This window comes from Polypterus senegalus, chromosome 3 (assembly GCF_016835505.1).
Source record: "Polypterus senegalus isolate Bchr_013 chromosome 3, ASM1683550v1, whole genome shotgun sequence".
In the NCBI taxonomy this organism is placed as follows: domain Eukaryota; kingdom Metazoa; phylum Chordata; class Cladistia; order Polypteriformes; family Polypteridae; genus Polypterus; species Polypterus senegalus.
The window spans coordinates 52,894,392-52,920,290 of NC_053156.1; the positions used below are offsets into that span (position 1 = coordinate 52,894,392).

At 39.4% G+C, this 25,899-nt stretch overlaps 1 protein-coding gene across 1 annotated transcript in view; it reads right to left on the reverse strand.

Annotated features, from left to right (window-relative positions):
* Nucleotides 1-25,899, reverse strand: part of LOC120525140 (procollagen C-endopeptidase enhancer 2-like) — a 108,186-nt gene that overhangs the window by 82,000 nt on the left and 287 nt on the right. The gene's annotated exons all lie outside the window — the stretch shown is intronic.

The window sequence follows — 25,899 nt, forward strand, 5'->3', positions numbered from 1 at the left end:
CATTGTTGACATCCGTGAGTAACAACAACGTACTAAACTGGAAGGTGGTCTATGCATGCGTGGAATTCGCGGACAAACAAAGATCAAGATCTAAATGAAGATCTCTTTAGTTAATTTAAAGCACAACAATTTGTTTAGTTTGAATGTCTGTGTTTTGAGGTGTGACTGGAGTACTACAGTCTTCAGTAGTATAAGCCTGGAGGAGATTCTTAATGCAATGCCTATGTTTTAGCTGTCTCTCTACTGCCATCTAGTGCTTCCTCTAATTCATTTGTGGACAAACAAAGATCAAGATCCAAATGAAGATCTCTTTAGTTAATTTAAAGCACAACAATTTGTTTAGTTTGAATGTCTGTGTTTTGAGGTGTGACTGGCGTACTACAGTCTTCAGTAGTATAAGCCTGGAGGAGATTCTTAATGCAATGCCTATGTTTTAGCTGTCTCTCTACTGCCATCTAGTGCTTCTTCTTCTAATTCATTTGTGGACAAACAAAGATCAAGATCCAAATGAAGATTATATATAGAGATGAGACCAGAGGGGGTTTACATTAGGTCTAAACAGAAATGGACAGAGCCTGGAGAGCAAACCTCTGCATACTTCTTGGAAAAACCTCCACAAAGCTTAATTGAGGTTGGTAGTTGAATATTCAAGGAACTGTTACTGAATTTCCAAATTTTAGGCCCATTAGTATACATGGTCACTCAGTCATTTTCCAGCCCGCTATATCCTAACACAGGATCACAGGGGTCTGCTGGAGCCAATCCCAGCCAGCACAGGGCGCAAGGTAGGAACAAATCCCGGGCAGGGCACACACACACTCACACCAAGCACATACTAGGGACAATTTAGGATTGCCAATGCACCTAACCTGCATGTCTTTAGACTGTGAGAGAAAACCAGAGCACCAGGAGGAAACCCACGCAGACACGGGGAGAACATGCAAACTAATTCTATTAAAGTGATGAGGTTAATGAAATACCCTTGGCAAAAAGAGCTTACGAATATATGTAAGAATACTGAGTCCATTGTTTACTAGGTGGTCTCTCTGTATTCAATGTGTATATGGTATAAGTAACCTTGAAGTGCACATATACACTGCCTATGTAGAGTATTCACTTGTAGGAAGTTTTCACATTTAATTGTTTTACAAGACTAAATCACAGTGGATTTAATTTGGTCTTTTCATATCAGTTAACCAAATATTTGCAAAGTGGTCCAAATTCATTACAAATATAAAACACAAATTAATGAATCCAGTTAAGTATTCACTTCCTTCAATATGACACTCCTAAATCATCACCGGGACAGCAAGTTGGATTAGACATCCCAGAATTAGCTGAGTGGAGAACTCCTGTGTAGGGTTTCTATTGACTGGAGTCTGAATGCACCTTATGTGGAAGAGCTGACTTGTGATGAGTCAGTATGGTGGCCTAACCAACACAATGAAGACAAAAGAACATTCCAAGCAACTCTGAAGAGGTTGAGAACTGTCTTCACTTTGACATCAAAGAATCATTTTCTATTGATCAGTGACAAAAAGGCCACATTAAACCCACTTAGATCTCTGCAAAGTGGTCCAAATTCATTACAAATATAAAGCACAATTTAATTGAACACAAAAGTATTCACTTCCATCAATATTGCACACTTAAATCAGGACTGCTGCAGCCATTTGGTTTAGAAGTTCTGGAATTAGCTCAATGGAGGTCACCCGACTGTAGTTTCTGTTGATTGGAGTCTCAATGCACGTTATCTGGGAGGGCCGACTTGTAGTGAGTCAGTGTGGTGGCCTAACTTATACAATGAAGACTAAAGAACACTGCAAGCAACTGTGTCTTCACTTTGACATCAACAAGTCTTGACCATTGTCATAAAAGCCAAAATAAAACCCACTGAGATTCAAAGTTCAAATGTGAAAATCCCCAAGGTGGTGAATACTGTTTAGAAGTTCTTTACATTTTGAGTGTAAGTACTGTGAAATACCATATGTTATGACATGTACATTTAGAAAAATTGCCAATACACTGTAGTTTTATTTATCATTGTGTTCTATATTGTTTTTAGGACTTTTTTGAATGTCTGGCTTAATCATTTTAAATAATTAGAAAAATGTAGACAAAAACAGGCCATTCAGCCCAACAAAGCCCACCAGTCCTATCCACTGAATTCTCCCAAAATAACATCAAGTCTAGCTTTAAAAGCCCCTAAAGTCTTACATACTACTTGGTATCTTATTCCATGTGTCTATTGTTCTCTGTGTGAAGAAAAACTTCCTAATGTTCATGTGAAATGTTGCCTTAACAAGTTTCCACGTTTTCTTGATGAAACTCATTTTAAAGTCACAGTCTCAATCACTGTACTAATTCCTGTCATAGTTTTAGACACTTCCGTCATGTCTCTTCTTTCTGAAACACATTAACCTGTAGACATGTTTTATATTGTCACCTGGACGATAGCTGCTATGCCAGTTTTGGCTTCTAGATGTACAGCTCTGCACCACTGTTGAACGCTGTACTGTATGTCAGTGGTCTCAAACTCCAGTCCTGGAGGGCCATAGTGGCTGCAGGTTTTCATTGTAACCCTTTTCTTAACTGATGACCAGTTTCACTGCTAATCAACTCCTTTTCCTTTCATTTTAATTGACTTGTTTTTTAAGATTTGTTCCCCTGAATTTCTTAATTGCTCCTCTAAATTGCTTCATTTCTTTCCTTAAATGGCACCCAAATAGAAATGAAATGTGAAGTGAGTGAGCCAACAGAAGTCAGGCCCTCAAACTCCAACCAATTTCACTCCAACCAGTTTCTTAATTAGGCAGTGAGTCTTGTTGCTAATTAAACCCGTTAATTCTATGGCTTGTTGCTGCTCTCATTGTGCAATAGCAGACATTTCCGAAATTATTGATTTTCTCTTTTCTAAGAGCTCTGTTAAATTGTTTTGTGGACCTGAGCAGATCAACATTCCTGAGACCTTCACCCTTCTTTATTTTCAGATATTGTATGATGGACACAGTTTGCTGGTCCTGTTAGTTTGACAGCTGATTAAGGAAAAAGAAGCAATTAAGGCACGGGTGTCAAACTCCAGGCCTGGAGGGCCGCAGTGGCTACAGGTTTTCATTCTAACCCTTTTCCTAATCAGTGACCTGTTTTCACTGCTAATTCACATTTTAATAGCCCTGTTAGAAGGATTCAGTCCTCTGAATTGATTTGTTTCCTCATTAAAATGCAGCCAAACAGAAATGAGACATGAAATGACCAACTAAACTGGGGTTTCAAACTCCAATTAATTTCTTAATGAGAAGCCAATCCTTGCTGTTGATTTAACTCATTATTTAATTCCACGGCTTGTTGTTACTCTCGTTCTGCCACAGCTGACATTTCCAAAACTGTTGATTTTCTGTTTTTCATAAGAATATCGTCAAAGTGTTTTGGTGAGTTGAGAGACCAACCTTACTGAGACCTTCACCTTTTTTTATTTTCAGATATTGTGTGATGTGGCAGCTTGTTTTGTGTCTCGTTATTGTTTGGCTGCTAATTAAGGAAAAAGAAACAACTAAAGGGCCTGAGTCAAGTTAATTAAAAGAAGTAAGTAGCAGCAAAAACTGGTCACTAATTAAGAAGACGGTAAGAATGAAAACCTGCAGCCACTGTGGCCCTCCAGGACTGGAGTTTGACACCCCTGAGTACGGGGATTAGGTCTTCAGGAGCAAGTCAATTAAAATTAATTCAAAAGAAGTTAATTAGCAGCAAAAACAGGTCACTAATTAAGAAAAGGGTTAGAATGAAAACCTGCAGCCACTGCGGCCCTCCAGGACTGGAGTTGGAGACCACTGATGTATATTGTATAATGAGAAGCCCTGTGCTCAGCTGGACACTTTCAGCTCACTTTTATTATATTGTGTAGAGTTATGAAGCGATGGTATTTGTACTTTTGTGGTAAGAAGTGAGGCTTATTTTTTGTTATTAATTACATGTGTAAATGCAAGAAACTTTTTGTAAATAATACTATTATTGTGTACAATTATGGTATCTTGAAGTATGTACAGTTAACAAAAAGGAGCAAATGAAACTTTTCAAAATTAATGGAAAAATCAATTAAATCAAGACATTTATAGGAAAGGATAAAGCAGCAAATGTTAGGTTTAAACAGCGCAGGCCTGTCCTGTTAACTAAGTGACTCTTTCATTTTTAGCCATTTTAGCCACAGAGGAGAAAGGTCCAAAAAGACACTCCTGATGCTGGGGAGCCAAAGAGTCCGTCTTTACAGGAGTGGAGTTGGAGTCAAACAAGCAGCCTGCTGTTCCCGAATCATAGCACAGATCTCGGGGTTCATGGAATCCATGAAGCGCCGGCTGTTTGACTTCACATTTACTTCACAGGCTTTGATATGTCTTCAAATACAGAAAAAGGACTGTTTCAACTTTGCCAAGACTCACAAGCAAACCTTCCTGTTGTTTTGAAAGTAAGTATCCGGGGAGGTTATATACAAAATAAACTAGCAGCATACAGGGCTGGCTTGTGTAGGCCAGGATTCCCGAGAGGCAAATGTATGTGGAGCTGCAGTCTCCTTAGGGCACAACTGACCACACAGGAGTCATCAAAACATGTAGACTGGGGTCTCTAAGGGGACTTACTGTATGTGCTTTATATTTGTGGAAATGTGTGCTGTCTGGTTATAAGAGGCCAGTGCAGTGGCATGATGAATGTACTTGAAAGTTGTACTTAGTAAGCTTTAATCCAAAATAGTTTACAAATCACAAATCCTCATTATTACTACATTAAATGTGTTCTGAGTTGGTACATTTGTAGGTTAAGTAATTTGCTCACAGGTTCAAATAATCTCATCAACATAAGTAATCCCCTCCAAGGCTGAATCTCTACTTCCTCCTAATTTCCCAGGCTTTTCCTCCAGTTGGACTTCTGGTTTACATGAGCGTGGAGGACTTTGAGCTGGAGCAGAACGGTGGTGAAAATAAACTGTGGATTTGTTATAATAAGAAGTGCAGCTGCAGAAAGAATGTTAACATCATGTGAAATAAGTAAAGAAGGCAAGAATGCAATCGAATAAGGCCAGCGTTAAAGAAGGAAAAATAAAAACACCTCAAAGATCAAAAACTGGGGAGGGTATCTGAAGAACTAAAGAACTGACGGTAAGAACAAGTGACTGGTCACACTTAGAGTCCTTAACCATTCTGCAACCTTTCAAAGCATACAAACCCTCCAGTTAAAAATAAACAGATGTCATGTGGCTGTGTTTAGTTAACATTGCTGGTCAACAGTAGATGTGTTTAGCCCCGGTACTCCATTATAAACAAATTAAATGCTTTCACCAGGATAGATTTACCTGAATTACATAGTATAATCTCTCAACTGAAACCCTCCACCTGTCCTTGACCCAATACCAACAAGGTTTTTCAAAGAAATATCAGGCGTGCTAATTGACAATATTCTTGACATAGTTAATTTTAGACTCATTTCTAACCTGCCCTTCTTAAGTAGAATTCTAGAGAAGGCAGTCATTATGCAGTTAAATGACCACCTCAATAAACATGCTATTCTTGATACTTTTCAGTCAGGTTTCAGAACAAATCACAGCACAGAAACTGCACTCGTTAAAGTAGTAAATGACTTGCGGGTAAATGCAGACAGAGGCCATTTATCTGTTCTCATCCTCTTAGATCTGAGTGCTGCATTTGACACCATTGATCATAATATTCTTAGAAATCGCCTTAGTCAATGGGTGGGCCTCTCTGGCAGTGTCTTAAATTGGTTTGAATCCTACCTGGCAGGGAGAACATTCTTTGTGAGTTGTGGTAATCAAATCTCAAAGACACATGATATCGATATGGTGTTCCACAAGGCTCTATCCTGGGTCCGCTGTTATTCTCAATCTACATGCTTCCGTTAGGTCAGATTATCTCAGGTTACAACGTGAGCTACCACAGCTATGCTGATGACACACAGCTGTACTTATCAATAGCACCTGATGACTCCGACTCTTTCGATACACTAACACAATGTCTTACTGGTATTTCTGAATGGATGAATAGTAATTTTCTCAAACTAAATAAAGAGAAAACTGAAATTTTGGTAATTGGCAATAATGGATTCAGTGAGGTTATCAGAAATAAACTTGATGCACTAGGATTAAAAGTTAAGACGGAAGTAAAAAATTTAGGGGTAACTGTTGACTGTAATCTGAATTTTAAATTGCATATTCATCAGACCACTAGGACAGCATTTTTTCACTTAAGAAACATAGCAAAAGTTAGACCTCTTATATCATTGAAAGATGCTGAGAAATTAATTCACGCTTTTGTTTTCAGTAGACTAGATTACTGTAACGCACTCCTCTCAGGACTACCCAAAAGAGGCATAAATCATTTGCAACGAGTGCAGAATGCAGCTGCTAGAATCCTAACTAGGAAAAGAAAATCCGAACACATTTCTCCAGTTTTGATGTCACTACACTGGTTGCCTGTGTCATTCAGGATTGACTTTAAAATACTGCTTATGGTTTATAAAGCCTTAAATAATCTCGCTCCATCTTATATATCGGAATGCCTGACACGTTATATTCCAAATCGTAACCTTAGATCTTCAAATGAGTGTCTCCTTATAATTCCAAAAGCTAAACTTAAAAGAAGTGGTGAGGCGGCCTTCTGCTGTTATGCACCTAAAATCTGGAATAGCCTGCCAATAGGAATTCGCCAGGCAAATACAGTAGAGCACTTTAAAACACTGCTGAAAACACATTACTTTAACATGGCCTTCTCATAACTTCACTTTAGGACCATTCTACGTTTTTCTGTCCACCCTGGCCATCGGACCTTACTCTTATTCTATGTTAATTAATGGTCTGGAACCCCTACTATTTTTTTTTTATTGTGTCTTCTATTTTTCTATTCATTTTGTAAAGCACTTTGAGCTACATTTTTTTGTATGAATATGTGCTATATAAATAAATGTTGATTGATTGATTGAGTAGGGAGCATAGCAAAGGGTTACAGTGATGGATTGAAAAATAATAATGGGTGTAGACTGACCTGGACAACATGTCTACAGTCCAGTATTGTATCCACTAGACCACATACATGTTTGACAGGTGAATGATATAAAAATGCATTTAAAATGCAAAAAAATAAAAAGCAACACTGCTGCTTAGTATCACAAAAATCACGTAACTTGCTAACATAAAGTAATGACAACACAACACCTAAGATATGAGGTACCACCCTGGAAGAAGAGGAGGCACTGTTACTAACAGTTTTATCTCCTTTTTTCCTCACAGCCTCAAGAAACCGCCCCTTAAGGACAATGGAGCCAACAAAGCCACGCCCCTTCTGGTCTGAAAGGGAAGATGGTATCTCATTTGGATGCGACCTCATTAGACAGAGACATTCTCAGAGAATCCCATGTGACCAGTTTAAAAGATAGCTGGCCTCTGATTACAGTGCAATGAAGCGCATTTTTCATTTAAAGTTTTTTTTTAATTATTTGAACTAGGGGGTTCCTCCTTGGTCGCTTCACTTTGCGTCTCTGCCGCTTGCGTTGTGAAGAGGGGGGCTGAACGCACCCCAAGGAGACGCAGTCGCTCCTCCAAAATCCCCTCTTAAATGGTGATACAATGGGAAACAAAAAGGTTTTTTTTACTTCCTCTTTGCTCGATCAGCTGCTGGCTTGCTGCTGATGCTGCCGTGCCACGTGATCTGCATCTCACACACACTTCAAACACTTAAAAACCTGTACAGAAGCTGTCCTACTCTTTGTCTCTTATTTCCAGCCCCGGGCGTGGTTAAATCTTTTGGTACAAAGTCTTGTGTCACAGGAAGTGAGTTCTTGATATTTTATAAAATTTTATAATTTAAAAACGGAATAAGAATCTGAAAATCTAACAACATCACATTAAAGTTTGATACATTCTGAAAAGAATGATACCAAACATACTGTATATATGCAGGTTTTAATATAAGCCTGATTTAAAGTGTGACAAAAAATGTGACATAAAAATGTCAGATTAAATTGTTGCATAAAATCGTTGCACTTTTAGGCTTACGATTTTATATATAGAAAGTAGATTAAATGGGACTTTGCCCAGTTAGTATCCAAATTATTCTTGGATTTGCCATGCCATATCATTCACTCTGCATTGTGTACAATGTATATTTGTGTTGGAATTACATAAAAAAACATATACAAAATATGACACAAAAATGTCTTCTTGTATTGATAAGATTAATGGTAGGTTCAGTTATTTGGTACACTGTATTAATCCCCAAGGGGAAATTGTCATTTCACATGACCTTTGGAGGTCAGAGCATAGGATCAGCCATTGTACAGCAACCTTGGAGCAATTTTCAGGTTAGGGGGCCAACAGAGTAGGATCCCTTCTGACAGTAACAGGATTTGAATCAGGAACCTTCCAGACACCAGCACTGATCCTTAGCCTCAGAGCCACCTACCTCAACATTAATTTATAAACTACTCACAGGAGTACCTGGCGTTGCCCGGCAATCTATAACTGGTGAATTTCCCAAATGAAAGAAACAGAACATAGATACAGAACGAACAGTTTTCTGATTCACATTTTATTGTAAGTTCCTCTACTTTGGATTGGAGTCTGCTGTGGCGTTTGAGACGCCCTTGAAATAGACATTTCTCTGGCATCTGAAATGGACCGTGGAATTGTACGTCTTTTTTTCGGTGATATGGGTATATTCACGTAAAGCAGAAGAATTATAATGTGTTACATGGTATTACATACGGAATACGCACCACAGTGAGATGAATTTACTTTATTTACACTACGTCGGAAAGCGAACAAATCATAGACACATATAGATAGACGCTGCATTCACTGTGTTGCCCAGTCGGCACGATACGTCAGCGTGTCTGCCCTAATGCGAGTGGCAAAAGTGCCATTTAAACTAATACAGGTGGACGTGGAAACCGGGTTTTCTGATGAAAAAGCAATAACGTTTAAAACAGTATCGTTTACATACAACAGATTTTGGCGAATCGTTTAAATATAATTATTTATATCCATGTATACACTAATAAAGGCAATTATTTAATAATACACCCTTCTCGCTCACTCACATCCTCATCTGCAGCTGTACTGTCAGTACCACACGCCAGACTCTACTTCTATGGGAGCTCGAGCGTCTCTCATAGTGCTCCTGAACTCGGGAATTCTCTTCCGACTCATATACGTCAGCTCGATTCAATAACACATTTTAAAACACTGAACTTACTGTTTGTTATCTGCTCGAACCAACACCGACTTACAATACTCGGCCGTCTAGCGGCGTCACTGTAGCATTTGAACATTCTTAGCCAATTAGCGTCCGCGTTTGCCACGTTATGTTCTAACTACAGAGGCAGAGTCCCATTGCATAGTTCTAACTCAGGGGTGGGCAAAGTCATTCCTGGAGGGTCGCAGTGGCTACAGGTTTTTGTTCTAACCCAGTTTCTTCACAAGAAGCACTTATTGCTCAAGTAACACTTCTGCTTCAATTTATTTTTCTTGCTCGTTAAGATTTTGAACCCTTATTGCTTATTTTAGTCTTAAACAGCTGTAGTGATGGTTTTTAATTGCTTCTTTTTAGAAATCAGAGGCAAATGACAAAAGAAATTCAGCATTTCTCCATTTAGCTGGTTTCCATGTACACCTGTGTGTGTTTATCATGCACTATTGGGTTTAATTAAATACTTGGAATGAAAATGAAGAGAAAAAAGTGAATGACTGAGACTCATCTGTTTTAGACTTCAAATGATTTGGATGATATCGTTACAAAGGAAAAAAAATCTAGGATATGAGAATGACCTGACATGGCTGAGTTAAAGCATTAACGAGCCCTGAAATTAAATAATCAACGAGGATTTTTTTTAATTAAGCAACTAGGTTGGAACAAAAACCTGCAGACACTGAGGCCCTCCAGGACTGACTTTGCCCACCCATGTTAACTTGTATTGAGTCGAGGTATTGACACGAACACCATACATATGGGGTATTGACGTGAACACCATATATCGTCATACATACGTGGTATTGACGTGAACACCATACATCGTCATACATACAGGGTATTGACGCGAACACCATACATATGGGGTATTGGCGTGAACAACATATATCGTCATACATACGGGTATTGACGCGAACACCATACATATGGGGTATTGACGTGAACAACATATATCATCATACATACGTGGCATTGACGTGAACACCATACATCGTCATACATATAGGATATTAACTCGAACACCATACATACGGATTCTATTAAATTATATATAAGGATAAATTATTAGGAAGATATCAAGCTTAACAAATTCCTCTGACTGCTCATTCTGGAATTAAATGATATTTAGTTAATAATTTAAAAGGCTTATGAAGTTATTGATATTCTCATCAGGTGGAATATCAAGTATATTTACCTTTATTACTGTCATTTGATAATCACTAAAGGCAGACAGTGTTGTAAACTGTGTTCTGAGGCTTTAAAGGTAATGAAAACAGAAGCTTTGAGTGGCAGTTCTATTCACTAATCATGGGGCCGATGAGTTTTGACATTTTGACACTTGTTGGTTAGCACATAAAAGTAAGAATTTTATTGTACTTTGTACATGTGACAATAATGACACTATGACCCCATGAAAAATATATATTTAATGCCTCTGGTGGCACTGCATTAAAAACAGATATGTGCAGTGGAAATTACTGAATGGATTCAAGAACAGATCTGAAAATGATTGTCTATGAACACAGTCTGGAAATGTAAAGGAAAACTCTTCCAAGCAAAGAAGAAAGCATATATAAATATAATACAGAAACACCACCGCCTTTTCTGGGCTCATTTAAGATGATCTGAGGTGAAGTGGAAAACTGACCTGTAGTCTGACAAATCAAAATTTGAAATTCTTTTGGAAATCATGGACACCGCATCCTCTAGTCTGAAGAGGAGAGGGACCATTCATCTTGTTATCAGCGCACAGTTTAAAAGCCAGCATTTGTGACGGAGTCGGGGAGCATTAGTGCACTTGCCTTGAGTAACTTGCATTTTTGGGAAGGCACCATTAATGCTGAATGATATATGCAGGTTTTGGAGCAACTTATACTGCCATCCAGAAGACATCTTTTTCAGGGAAAGCCTTGCTTATTTCAGCAAGACAAATGCCAAACCACATTCTGTAACATATTACAACAGCATGGCTCTGTAGTAACAGAGTTGAATTCCCAAGCTGGCCTGCCTGAAGTCCAGACCTGTCACTCACTGAAAACATTTGGCACATTATGAAACGAAAAATATGAGAAAGGAGACCCAAAACTGTTGAGTGGCTGAAATTTTGTATCAGGCAAAAATGGAGCAACATTTCACTTTCAAAAGTACAGCAGTTGGCCTTTACAGTTCCCAAACATTTACAGAGTGTTGCTAAAAGAACAGGTGATACAACACAGTGGTAAATGTGCCCTGTCCCAACCATTGTGAGGTATTGCGTTGGCATCAGTTTTACAACAAAGAATAGCATTTCTCATTTTCAACATCTGATATGTTCTCTTTGTTCTATTTTCAGTTAAATATGGGTTTAAATGATTTACACAGCATCCCATTCTGTCTTTATTTACATTTTACTTGTAATGGAAGATGAGACATAAACAAATGATCACTGCATACTAAGTGTGATCAGACTTTTGTAGACATACTCATTATACATAAAATGTAAAACTGAACACAACATGAAATTCCTTTCTTGATGCTCAGTGACCAGTATGTAAATAAACTCCAACTTATTTGCTGCAGTTCCTAGCAGTGTGGAGGTGTCTTACTGTAGAGTATTGTAATAACTTGTGAGAGATGGCCAGCAGCTCCGCCCAGCCAGGACGCCCCTGAAATGGAAGGATGGGAGAAGACAGCTACGTTTGAACATTGCCTCCCCTAAAACGCTAGATGGCAGCTACCCTGGAATGTAGTGGTGCCCCAGATTCCCACAGGACATCCTGGGACTTGGAGTTTGTTTTCTCAGCCCTATTGGGTGCCGTGGGTGCCACCAGGGGGTATTGTGAAAGGACCTGGGGAGTCATGTTTCCCTTATAGCCCAGAAGTACTAGTGAGTAATGAGGACGGAAGCCCCGAAGTACTTTCAGGCTGATTAAAGACCTGGAATTCTCCATCTGACCCAGACAATATAAAGGACTATGTAAAGGACTGTTGTGAACGCAGCAAAGGAGCCGGAGTCGGGTGGAGGTGGACGAAGCTTGCTGAAAGGTGTGGAGGAAATATATACAGTGGTGTGAAAACTATTTGCCCCTTCCTGATTTCTTATTCTTTTGCATGTTTGTCACACAAAATGTTTCTGATCATCAAACACATTTAACCATTAGTCAAATATAACACAAGTAAACACAAAATGCAGTTTTTAAATGATGGTTTTTATTATTCAGGAGAAAAAATCCAAACCTACATGGCCCTGTGTGAAAAGTAATTGCCCCTGAACCTAATAACTGGTTGGGCCACCCTTAGCAGCAATAACTGCAATCAAGCATTTGCGATAACTTGCAATGAGTCTTTTACAGAGCTCTGGAGGAATTTTGGCCCACTCATCTTTGCAGAATTGTTGTAATTCAGCTTTATTTGAGGGTTTTCTAGCATGAACCGCCTTTTTAAGGTCATGCCACAGCATCTCAATTGGATTCAGGTCAGGACTTTGACTAGGACACTCCAAAGTCTTCATTTTGTTTTTCTTCAGCCATTTAGAGGTGGATTTGCTGGTGTGTTTTGGGTCATTGTCCTGTTGCAGCACCCAAGATCGCTTCAGCTTGAGTTGACGAACAGATGGCGGACATTCTCCTTCAGGATTTTTGGTAGACAGTAGAATTCATGGTTCCATCTATCACAGCAAGCCTTCCAGGTCCTGAAGCAGCAAAACAACCCCAGACCATCACACTACCACCACCATATTTTACTGTTGGTATGATGTTCTTTTCTGAAATGCTGTGTTCCTTTTACGCCAGATGTAACGGGACATTTGCCTTCCAAAAGTTCAACTTTGTCTCATCAATCCACAAGGTATTTTCCCAAAAGTCTTGGCAATCAATGAGATGTTTCTTAGCAAAATTGAGACGAGCCCTAATGTTCTTTTTGCTTAACAGTGGTTTGCGTCTTGGAAATCTGCCATGCAGGCCGTTTTGCCCAGTCTCTTTCTTATGGTGGAGTCGTGAACACTGACCTTAATTGAGGCAAGTAAGGCCTGCAGTTCTTTAGACGTTGTCCTGGGGTCTTTGTGACCTCTCGGATGAGTCGCCTCTGCGCTCTTGGGGTAATTTTGGTCGGCCGCCACTCCTGGGAAGGTTCACCACTGTTCCATGTTTTTGCCATTTGTGGATAATGGCTCTCACTGTGGTTCGCTGGAGTCCCAAAGCTTTAGAAATGGCTTTATAACCTTTACCAGACTGATAGATCTCAATTACTTCTGTTCTCATTTGTTCCTGAATTTCTTTGGATCTTGGCATGATGTCTAGCTTTTGAGGTGCTTTTGGTCTACTTCTCTGTGTCAGGCAGCTCCTATTTAAGTGATTTCTTGATTGAAACAGGTGTGGCAGTAATCAGGCCTGGGGGTGGCTACGGAAATTGAACTCAGGTGTGATACGCCACAGTTAGGTTATTTTTAAACAAGGGGGCAATTACTTTTTCACACAGGGCCATGTAGGTTTGGATTTTTTTTCTCCTAAATAATAAAACCATCATTTAAAAACTGCATTTTGTGTTTACTTGTGTTATATTTGACTAATTGTTAAATGTGTTTGAGGATCAGAAACATTTTGTGTGACAAACATGCAAAAGAAAAAGAAATCAGGAAGGGGCAAATAGTTTTCACACCACTATATAGAGAGAGAATTGTGAATATTATTGTATTTACTTGTGTTTATTGTGGCTGCGGTGCTTGGAGACACTGGAAAAGAAGAAAAAGAAATTAAAAATCTTCTTAGTGCTTTTAGTCTGTGTCCTATGTGTCTGTCTGCTGGGTTTATAGGGGCAACAGTGCCACCTAGCATCCACAATCTTTATCAAACTAGAGATTACCATTGGTACCTTGAGGACAAGTATTTATTGTTTTTATTACTTTAATGTAGAGGTATAGGAATCACTGCAGCAGTACTAATGTTTGTTGTGAACCATCCATAGGAATGTAGGCACATCAACTTTACTTTTTGTACTGCCTGCACTGTATTGTAATTTCTGCATTGTTTGACCAAAATTTATGCAGATACCCTTAAATGAAAGTCTGCAACATGCACTTTAATCATGTCTGATTTGTCTGATTTGTAATTTTAAACTGTGGAGCTGAAGGGTTAATCAGGTCAAAATGTGTCTTTGTCCCAAACATCATGGAGGCCACTGTATTGAGTGGAAACTATTCCTGAATGTCCAAATGGCCAGAAGAAGACCTACTTTGAGTCTTCATGCTCCACACTCCAATTGTCCTCCAGCGTTTTGAATTCTGTGAGAGGTCAGTGCAAGAGGGTGACAGACTGTCATGTCCAGCATGTTCTACCTGCTCAAGGTTGATGGTCATTTTGAAAGACAGCAGAATCAGAAGATTCCTTGGAGAAGTTACAATACACACAGTCTGTTTTAATTAACAAAGCACAGAATGTGTAACCAGAGTCGTAGTCAAAGAGCAGAGCAATAAGTTACAAGCTAAAAAAGGACACACATGACCAGAGCCAAGAAACATAGGATCAAAACTGTAATAACAGAGCAGAAAACATGTTGTAATTAGTACATTCAAAGCTAACAATATGAAATGACACAACGTTTGTTGTCTTCATTTGTGAATCCAATCCTAGACGACCCAGAATGTGTGGCACTTGCTAGTCACATCATGACGTGTGACGTTCGAGAGCCACATCCCACATACAGAGCCTGCCAACCATTCTTCCATAAGGAAAACAAGATTGTGCCCCTGCAGAATAGGAATCATTTTTAACAACGTTAAACACACAGAAGCAAAAAAGTAATATATGGCCTCAGACACCCCCAAACTCATACTCCATTCAGGCCAAGAAATATTTGGAAAAAATTTTAGTCATAATCCAGATCACAAGATAATAATATTAAATAATTAACACACAAACCAGAAAACCTCAGAACATGATGAAAATAAGCACACAATATAAATTAGTTTTTAATAGCATAGAGAGGAAGAAAGGGTTGCTGCTGAATTAAAATACATACGTATAATTGTTTCCACCTGTCAGTTTCCTAAAACAACCTTAAAGTCTAAATAAGGGTCCCTATTGTTTTTCATGATTTTTAAGGCGACTTTTTCCTGGCTTGTAATGGTAGCATATTGTTGAAGATGAAGGGGGCAGGGAGACTGCTACTTCATAACCACAGTTAGTTTGCAGATGTTTATTTCTTTACAAAAAAATGAATCTTAACTCACACAAACTCTTGGAAAGTGTCCCAGGCACCGGGGGCTGAAAGTGGAGCTTTTCCAAACAGCCCAAATTTCACATTTTTCAAGTCAACCCGTGTGTCTTAAGTCAGCAAAAAGCTGATGTTCAAGTGAGTCGCATTTCAAGATAAGAAAACCTCCCTGGGATGAGTTAAGGGGGCTGGAGAACTTCAAGTAAGCGATATTTTGGTAAACAGAGAGAGACAAATAAGGCAGTGACTTTCACTTTTTGGCCTAGGAGGAAGTGTCGCGGATGCCTATAAACAGCATCGGGTTCTGTTCAGAGTGGAGCTGATATGCTATCTGTCTGGAGGATGTCAATGTCCTGCTTCTGTCTAAGCAGACTGAACTTGTGTGCACATGTTGGGCACTGATGTCAGATGAATATTTCACCTTAGTGAATTTTAATCAGAGAATGAGATGGATTGATGAGATGAGTTTTCTAATGGGTGACACAGAACCTTTAAGGTCTTTGGTTCAGGAGGTGGCTTGGACTTTGTCTTTGTTAAATTTGTACATTTCCCTCCATGTCTGTCTGAAGTTTCTCAGGGTAGTCTTGCTTCATCCCCTTTTCCAGAAGAACTGTTGAACGTACTGGATTAGGTTGATTGGCAATTTTAGATTGACTCATTACAAGTATTTAATGGTGAAAGGGCCTTGCAACGGAATTGTTTTCTGTCTAACCCCTAATTCGACCGACATGAGCTTCAACCCAGATCCTAAAATGTAAAAGTGGGATTAGAAGATGAATGAGTAAATGAATGAACTGTATAATGGAGTAAAAGCCATATGACAGTCATTAAACCACTAAGAGCATGTATTAACATCAGTGTGTGTGACTATCAGCATGGAGGCAGATTTAAATAAGCTTCCACGGAAAGTCAGCATCAGTGATCATTGTGGTGATCCTCCCTTGAAAAATAAATGCCAGCGGAAAAACAATTTTTTATGAACAAAGCAAAATATTGTTCTTGTCTGGGCTCATTTACTGTGCAATTTATATTTGAAATAGAAAGTTAATAATAACAGTAATTCTTTCATTTTTTAATTCCCATATAATGCTGCATGGTGTCACAGAGTCTGCTCTGTAAGCAGGTTGCCAGTCATACCACAGCAAGCAAATGCAGAAAAACCAGTCTTTGGATGGTACCAAGAAACTCATCAAAATACGGGAAAAACTCACAAGCTCTGCATAAATGGCACTCTAGCCTGAGGTTTTGATATGACATGTTAGACCAGTTGGGACATTCTGCAGCCCAAACCCTAAAGAGGGAGGTAACAAGTTCATTTTAACTTACCTATGAAATTCTTTCTGGATGTTATGCATTGTGAGCGTCAGTTACAGCACTATGGCCATGTGACCCGATTCCCCGAGAGTGATCCAGCTCGTAAGATCCTCATTGTTGGACACCCGAGTGGCTGGAACAGGCCAAGGGGACGCACATGTAACACCTGGCTGCGGCAGATAGAGGGTCATTTCTGGAGGGTGGGACTGGACCATGTGTCTGCCTGGGGGGATGCCAACCGGGATCCTGAGCTGTTTCATCATGTACTGGGTGCGGCAACACACTGTTCTAGTGCATTTTCCCCAACTTGACTTGACTTGTTATTTTTTTCCCACACTTGATAATTTTTTTTTCTTATGGTCTTGAAGCATGTCAAATTCAAATTTACTTTCAATTACTTGTCACACATGAGTGCCAGAGGAAGTCCTCACGGTCTCAATCAGAGTATATGATAGCCCTCCAGGGTGAGACGGGTGCTATCACTAACATTCTCTTTTCCTTCCCTCTTTCCCTTTTGAGAAACCGCCCAGTGAGGGCACTTAGCCCCGCCCCTTCCAGTTAGTCTGCTATAAGAAACCAGGCTGTCTAGAACAAGGTGTCTTTTACGATCAGATGGATGGATGGAGCTCCTGTGAAACAACCCTTATTTCTGCGGCTAAGATCCAGATATCGTTGCTTATATTTCGATTAAGGGTCGGCTGAACAATGCCAAGAGGCGGTTCTCTTGTTGGACTTATTTTTGGTTAAATGGAACGACCAGGTTGATGTCCCAACTGTAATCCTTCCATGACCTATCATTGTTGCACCAGGCCACATACTATATATATTTATACAGTATATACATATGTGTGTGTGTTTGAGGCTTATTAACTAATTAATCCCCTTGGGATTAATAAAGTATCTATCTATCTATCTATCTATCTATCTATCTATCTATCTATCTATCTATCTATCTATCCATCTATCTATCTATGTGAACATCTCTCAGTGCTGTTTTAATATTTAATGATAGCTTCTTTCTTTGGGCAATACTTATTATTATGTGAGTCACTGTTTCTAGGGGGCATGTTTTCAGAAGTGATGTCATTGATGCAATAAAATTTAAACTGGTGCTCTGTATCCTTATTTGTCCAAGTTTGTGGATACTATACAAATTACTCCAATGTTTTCTTTTCAAATATGAGATTTGGGTCTGTTGTTGTATTGTTTTATTATTGTTTATTTAGTGATTTGAAATTGATTTCATTTTCAGGTACTTATTTATTACCAATGGCCATTTTGTGGTTAGCAGAAGGTCACACATCATGACATCATGATATGATTTTAAAAGTGGTAACACACTTCTCCTAGTATCCAAGATTCTGGATTCCCTAAAAGATATCTAGCAGTTTTAAAAAAAAAATGCCTCCTGTATTTTCCTTTTTTTGATATACTACATTAATCCCAGAGATGTCGTTTCGCATGACCTTTGGGGTCAAGCCATTGTACAGCACCACTGGAGCAATTTTTAGGTTAAGGGTCATGCTCAAGGGCCCAACAACATTGTCAACTGACATGTCATTTTAGTTTAATTTTGACTTCCTGGCTTTTCTGACTTACACTTCCTGCACCAGTCTCCTGGGCTATTCTAAATGCCATCTCAAGTAGACCCATCTCAATTAGAACAGACTGCTTGATCCTAACCAGTCAGGTTTCAAGAGGGGCCAATCCACAGAGACAGCTCTACTTACCGTTATTGAAATGTTACAGCTGGCTAGAGCTACCAAAATGTAATCTTTCCAAATCCTACTAGATCTTTCCTCAGATAACCATCAGATCCTCCTTGCCGCACTCTCTGGCCTTGGCATCACTGGGACTGCCCGTAGGTTTTCTGAGTCCTAACTCTTGGTAGATTCTACTCTATGTCCTGCTTAGTAGAGATGTCAATTGTGAACCAGGCAAGCCTGGGAGAGCCCCAAGGATCAGTAGTGGAATCTTTCCTCTTCTGTCTATACTCCTCCTCACTAGGGCCTACCGTACTATCCCATGATTTCTCATATTAGTGCAATGCTGAAGATACTCAGCTATAACTAAGTACCACACAGTATCAGCTAGAATTTTTGCATGTCCCATCCCATTGATACTTCAACATGGATGAAGGAACACCATCTCCATCTCAAATCGGCAAAAATGAACATTCTTGTTATGCTTCTATTCAGCACCCTATCTCTGTTCATCTTGGCACATTATCACTAATACTTGCCAAGTCTGTCCACAACCGTGGGGTGGTAATTGATGACCAGATATCATTTATTGACCATGTTTCTACTGTATCTTGGTCTTGCAGATTCAATTTATACAACATCAGCAAGATCAGACCATATTGATTGTCTTGTTGATATTAATCAAGTCAAGTCAAGTCAAGTTGGGGAGCATGCACTGGTACAGCATATTGCCACACCCACCACACAATGAAACAGCTTGGGATCCCAGTTGGTAGCCCCCTAGGCAGACACACAGTCCAGTCTCACCCTCCGGAAATGACCCTGTAACTGCTGCAGCCAGGTGTTACATGGGCGACCCCTTGGCCTAGTCTAGCCACTGGGATCCCCAACAATGAGGATCTTATGAGCTGGATCACCCTCTGTGAATTGCACCACATGGCCGTAGTGCCGTAACTGACGCTGCCTCACAATGCAGGTAATGTGCCTCATTCGGGACTCCATAAGCAACCGCTCATTCGACACAAAGTCAAACCAACGGTACCCAAGGATTTTCCAGAGAGACACAGTACCAAAGGAGTCCAATCTTCGTCTCAGGTCACTGGATAGCCTCCATGTCTCGCAACCATATAGCAAGACAGGAAGCACCAGGACTCTAAAGACTTGGACCTTCGTCCTTTTGCATAGATATCGGGAGCGCCACACACCCCTTTCCAGCGACCTCATGACCCCCATACTCCCCCAATCTGTCTACTGACTTCATAGGAAGAGTCACCAGAGACATGAATGTCACTTCCAAGGTAAGTAAACCACTCAACAAGGTCGACACTGTTTCCATAGACAGACACACTGCTGATGGCTGTGCCCAAGAAGTCATTAAAGGCCTGGATCTTGGTTTTTATCCCAGATACTCGTAAGCCCAGACACTCATACTCCTCCCTCAGTCTCTCAAGCAACCCCGATCAGAGTCTCCATTGATCATCAATACCAGGTATCAATCTTTATTTTATTTTTGGATTACTTTTCATCCTTTTGTCAATTTCCCTTTTAACTGCCAGACTTTATCTAGGACAGAATAAGACATTATATAACGTTACACACCTTGGTGTATTTGCACCACATGATCGAGCAGTGGGGGGGACTATGTTAAAAAAAAGTCTATCATTCAGCAGAAAGACAGCCAACACTGGGTCTGAAGAGTCAAAGCAGTTCTGGCTTTTATCGTAGTCAAACCCTCTAAATGACTAAATGATGCTTTATGTTACTGTTACTGCTTTTACTGTTTTCCATTCATTTTGAGGATTAAAATGGCTCCAGAGTGTGAATTAAAGAAAATGTGCTTACTACAGTTGCACCTTTAATTTATTCACTACCTTTCATTATCGTCATTTTTTTCTAAACGACATATAAAGCTGTCAATCTGCAAAATCATGTACTTTATAAATGACAATGAATGCTGGGAACTAAGCCTTCTTAAACATCTTCATCCTATTTCAACAACCGAAGCAAAAATCAATCAAAATAAGCAGACCAAGCAGACAAAATTACAAAATGCAGTAAACAGATGAAGTGTGAAATTAGGCAAAACTGAGCACTTTGTCTCTTAATTTAAAAAGTCTGTTACAATAAATATGTGGCAGTCTAGGAGTCACCCATTCCTACATAAACACAAGCCTTTACAGGTACTGCTGTGTGAATATGAAGTGATTATTTTTTAAAGTTTCATGAGGAATACCACTTCTAAGGGCCTACAGACAACATACAGTAGCACATTCTCTACTTAATATACTAGACCATCAATATTCCTTTTATTTTTTAAAGCTTCTGAAAGTCAGCCTAGCAGTTATCTTATATACAGTATAACTGTCTATGTGTGGAAGTGTGAGTGAGCCCGGAAGTGAGAGGTGGAGTTGGGGTAAGGACTCCATTTCCGAGGAAACAGACAGCTCACTTACACAATAACACAAGCGAGGCCAGCATGTCAGCAGAAACAAAACCTCCGAAGAAAGACAAAATCACTTAGCCTCTAACATCGGCAAAAAGGTATGCCTTTTACTTTTCTTCCCACCACTAATGCACAAGCGAGGCGAGTACGTCGGCAAAACGAAACCTGCTATGAAAGAGATGCCCAGAGTACTTCCTTTCAATTACCTGATATCTCTACATTTCAGTTTTGTTTTCTGATGATTTCTATAGTTTAAAGGACCCCGGGCTTTTTACAGCACAGGCTTACACAACTAGTTAGTAAATATTATGCTGCAGTATAACTGCCTGAGAATTGTTTTTAGGATTGGAGAAAAGCCAGAAGATGACAACACAAAGCTGAGAGTGAAACCAGGTGTGTGCAGAGGTCAAAACAAAGAATCAGATGATAATGAAGCAAGAAGTTAAAGGAATAAAGAAAGCATGGAAGGCAGGGACAAAACTAAAAAGTGCTCCATGAGTAAAAGCTAACTAATACCAAGAACAGGCATTTTGGAAAGATTTTTGGGATAACAAGCATTCAGCTCACTGCTGAATTTATACCAAAAGTAAAGTAATGTCAAAGGCTATGATGAATATGAACCTGTGATACAGATACACAAAAATAAAGGAAACAAATCTGAACAGAAAAGAGAAAATCAAAAAGAGAAAAACTGAGACATTCAGTTTTGCAAACACATGGAGGAAGATACGACCATTATGATAAATGGTATGCAATCTTGACATTATAAATAACAAGATAAAATGGTTTAAAGTATGGTCTTAGTGTCCATAAAAACTTGACCATGTTTCATTTTATGTGTAAGAATTGTTCATGTTCATGTTTCTGGTCATAAATATACACTGTAGTATAATAAAATTCTTAACTGCATGTCTTATCAGAAAATTAGCGTGATGCAAAGAACACCCCGAATCCAACATATATACAATTACATAAACTATTTCTATGCAAGTACACATACTGATTGTTTTATTATGACTGTTTGTTTAGTAACCTTACGACCTGTGGATAGAAATTGTCCCTAAACCTAATGGTCTTTTACCATTTGCAGAACAGAGGAGTGAGAAAAGTGACCATGAAGGAGGGCGAATGTCTTTAATAAGACTCTTTGCCTTTCTATACAGTATGTCCTGGACAGAAGGCAAATGGATGCCAATAGTATTCTTTGCTGACTTTACTACCCTCTACAGTGCTTTACACTTTTAAACTGAGCAGGTGCCATATCAGGACGTTATGCAGTGAGGATGGACTTTACTGCGCACCTGTAGATGTTTATGAGAGCAGATGGAAAAATGTGAGCTGTCTTCAGACATCTGTTTGACAGAGCACTGCACATGTGGTATCAAACCATGAGAAAACACAAGAAAATAACTATGGTAACTGAAAATATATAATGTGGAGACATTGCAAAAATGTTTGTTCATCAACTCTTTCATCATACACATTCATTACACTCTGAGATTTTCTGAGAGGTTTGGTTGTAACCTTGTCTTATTACACTTGTCCCCAAATAATCCCCAGACTGATGCTACTTAATAATGTTAACCTCTTTTGTTAGTTGCTTTAGCTAAACAAATAAATTTAAATGTAAATTATACAGGGTGCCACACATGCATGTCTGAGAGTCACCTTCCAGTCTCATCTGAGGAACGCACTACCACTCCAGTACTCCACAGGGCATGATCGCTAACTCCTGTATCTCTCTTATCATCCACAGCTCAGTGAAGATACCCCCTGAGGGCAACAGACATGAACCTTTCGAGTTTGGGAGTTTCATTCAGGAGACGAGTTACCAGCATTACAGAGCTCCAACCCTGTGACTGGACTGATATCCAGAGCCTATCGAGTCAAAGCCAATGACTAAAAGTTAACCGAGCTATCAGGCTCCTGTCAATCATGGAGAATCCACTGCATCCTCTGAACAGGATCATCTCTAGACAGAGGAGCAGCTTCAGCGACGGACTGCTGTCACTGTCCTGCTCCACTGACAGACTGAGGAGATCGTTCCTCCCCCACACTATGCGACTCTTCAGTTCCACCCAGGGGGGTAAATGTTAACATTATACAAGGTTATTGTCTGTTATACCTGCCTTGCACACTCCACCTTGCATTTTTTAACTTGCACTGCATTTTTATTACTCTTTAATTAATATTGTTTTTATCAGTATGCTGCTGCTGGAGTATGTGAATTGCCCCTTGGGGATTAATAAAGTATCTATCTATCTATCTATCTATCTATCTATCTATCTATCTATCTATCTATTGTTTTCAATTCTTTTTCTTTGCAAGTAAACGGGGTGACCTGGCTGGAACCCCAACATTTTTTTCAAGTCGTGTTGTACCCACAACCGACAACAATGGTTACAAAATGCTGGAGCTTATTCCATGCATATCAAGGGTCATCCAGTAAGATCAGCTCTTGATGGCCACAGTGGCCATGTATTTTTGTTCCAGTCCAGTTTTATACTCAGAAGTCAATTACTAATGTTGAAGTAATGATTCATTTTCATTAACTCACTTGTTAAGATCCCCCAACTCTTAATGGCTTCTCCTAAACAGTTCCATTCTGTCTCTACCTTTTTCTGTGCATGACAGATGAACCAGCAGTCAACTGTCTTGGTCCCAATTACCCCTGAATGTGTTCCTCATGAATTATCTATTTTTTATCAAATATGTGTAATGAAATGGAAGAGAAAAAAAGTGAAAGACTGAGAATTACTCCTTCACTCCTGGCCACAGATCATTTGGATTGTGTCCTTGGAAAGGAAGAATGTGCAATATGACTTGAGGTGGCAGAATATTAAAAATAATAATCCATAAAATGAAATAACGATTTATGTTATCTGCAGACAATTAAATAATTGTATCAGAACAAACTCTGCAGCCAGTAAAGCCAAAAGTGAGGATTCCTAAGCTACATGCAAGGCAAATTCTTGTACCTGCGGATACAAGTGGGTCTCTGAGCACACTCACACCTATCGACATTAAAGTCAACTTTGAACTTGACGTGCATCTCCCCATAAAGGAAGAGAAAACTACAGTACTAGAGAAAACCCACATGAAATCAAGCACAGAAATGTGCATCGCTGGAACTGTGAGACAGCAGTGTTAATGTCTGAAGAACTGTTTTCAACATTGACTTTGGGTGGGTTTCTTACTGTTCTGTACTACTGTATTATTCTTGTGTTTAATCTTTCTAACAATGCCTACAGAGTACACTGAAAGTTATATTCTAAATTTGTTTATACAGTAATACATTTGCAGACTTCTACTGTGCCTCTTCTTCATTTATATTTACACTGTCACTGCTTTGTGGAACATCTTAAAATTCTTCACTAATGCCTAAATCCATTTTCTAAATCCACATCTTCCAACAAAGAGTTCCCTAGAGCCCGAACTTGTTTGTTCACTCATATTCACAATGTTTCACACTAGATAATAATTTCAATCTGCTTTTCTAAGAAAGTGAAAATGCAAAATAATTGAATGCTTCAGTCCATTCATTCATTTTCCAGACCAATTTTATCCATAGCAGGAATTTGGAGCCAAGAAGTCTATTTAGGCTAAGTCAAGTACAACCAACCTGGATGTCCATCATGGGCCAATTTACAATGCAACTAAACTTGCACATCTTTAAGATGTGACAAGGCACCCAAGAACGGATGGAAATCTCACATGGATGCTGAGAAAGCCAACAAATTCCACACAGGCTGAGAACTAAAGCCATGTCCCTGGAGATTTAAGACTGCACATTAATCACCGTGCCCCTGTAATGTCCTTTTGTGAAACTTACCATATAAGTTAAAGTAGGGCAGTGAAATTCTTTACTTACCATGTCCAAACAAAATGTCAACAGATATCATTGTTCAATTATGAATTAGCTGGTGGGGAAATCATTGAGTATGCATTTTTTTGGGATGAGTATATGTACTGGATGGATGTAAGTAAGTTGGGTGTTCACGCATGGTTAGAAGGTATTGCAGTCAAATGTGTGAAAGCGGGTGTATGGTAGAGAAACAGGGTTTGTGTAATAAGGAAATAACTAAGGAGCTCGAGTGTAGTCAGAAGGCTTCACACAGTTGCACCCCATGCTTGTAATTTGATAAAACATTAGGTAAATAAACACATTTTGACGAATCTTCTTGAGTGGCTGTATGGGGTGTCACATCCATATGCAATGGGGACAGCTAAAGGGTCCTAGTGACTGAAATTCTACCACTGCTCCAGGGGTTGTTGCTGTGCCCTAATGCCCCTCTCTTCTTCTCCCTCTGCTGACCGAATGATTGATGGCTAGGACATGACGCCATTTCTGGTGTCCATCCACCCGGACCCAGATCTTTGTGTAATAAGAGCCCAAAACCAGAAGCTCCACCATTTTGGGACAGTTCTGTCTGTAACTGACCACATCCCTACAGAAGACGCAATATTTTGCATGCTTTTTCACAAATCTCACTGCCTCCAAATATAAGGGGTGGCCATCTCTTTATCATTGCCCTATTAACTGTTGCAAGGAGAAGATGCAGATTGATACATAGTGAAATGGGTGGCTAAGTTAGGCAATTTTCTGCCTCTAGTCAATAACTGTTGAACTTAAAGAGGGAGAAAGTCCAATTTTACTGATAATATATATTGGTTTACCTTTACATTATCCGACCCACGGTTCATCATAAACTAAGCTAGCATCTTCCCTTTACATTTAGGCAAAGGATATTACAATGTTTTGTTTCTTAAATTATGACTCATAACCATAACGGTAACTGCTTTGGTGCAATCAGGTCCGACGCAGACAACAGAGAGAAGAGACTGACTCATTGAAGGGGATGTTCACTCTGATGTAGGACAGTCACAACTATTAAAACTGAAGGTGGCCCTCAGTCACCTGTCCATTCTATTCTCAAGTTAAGATTTCCTGCTAATCTGCAAATCTGATTATGACCAGATGTTCAAAGAAAATAAACTTAAAGTT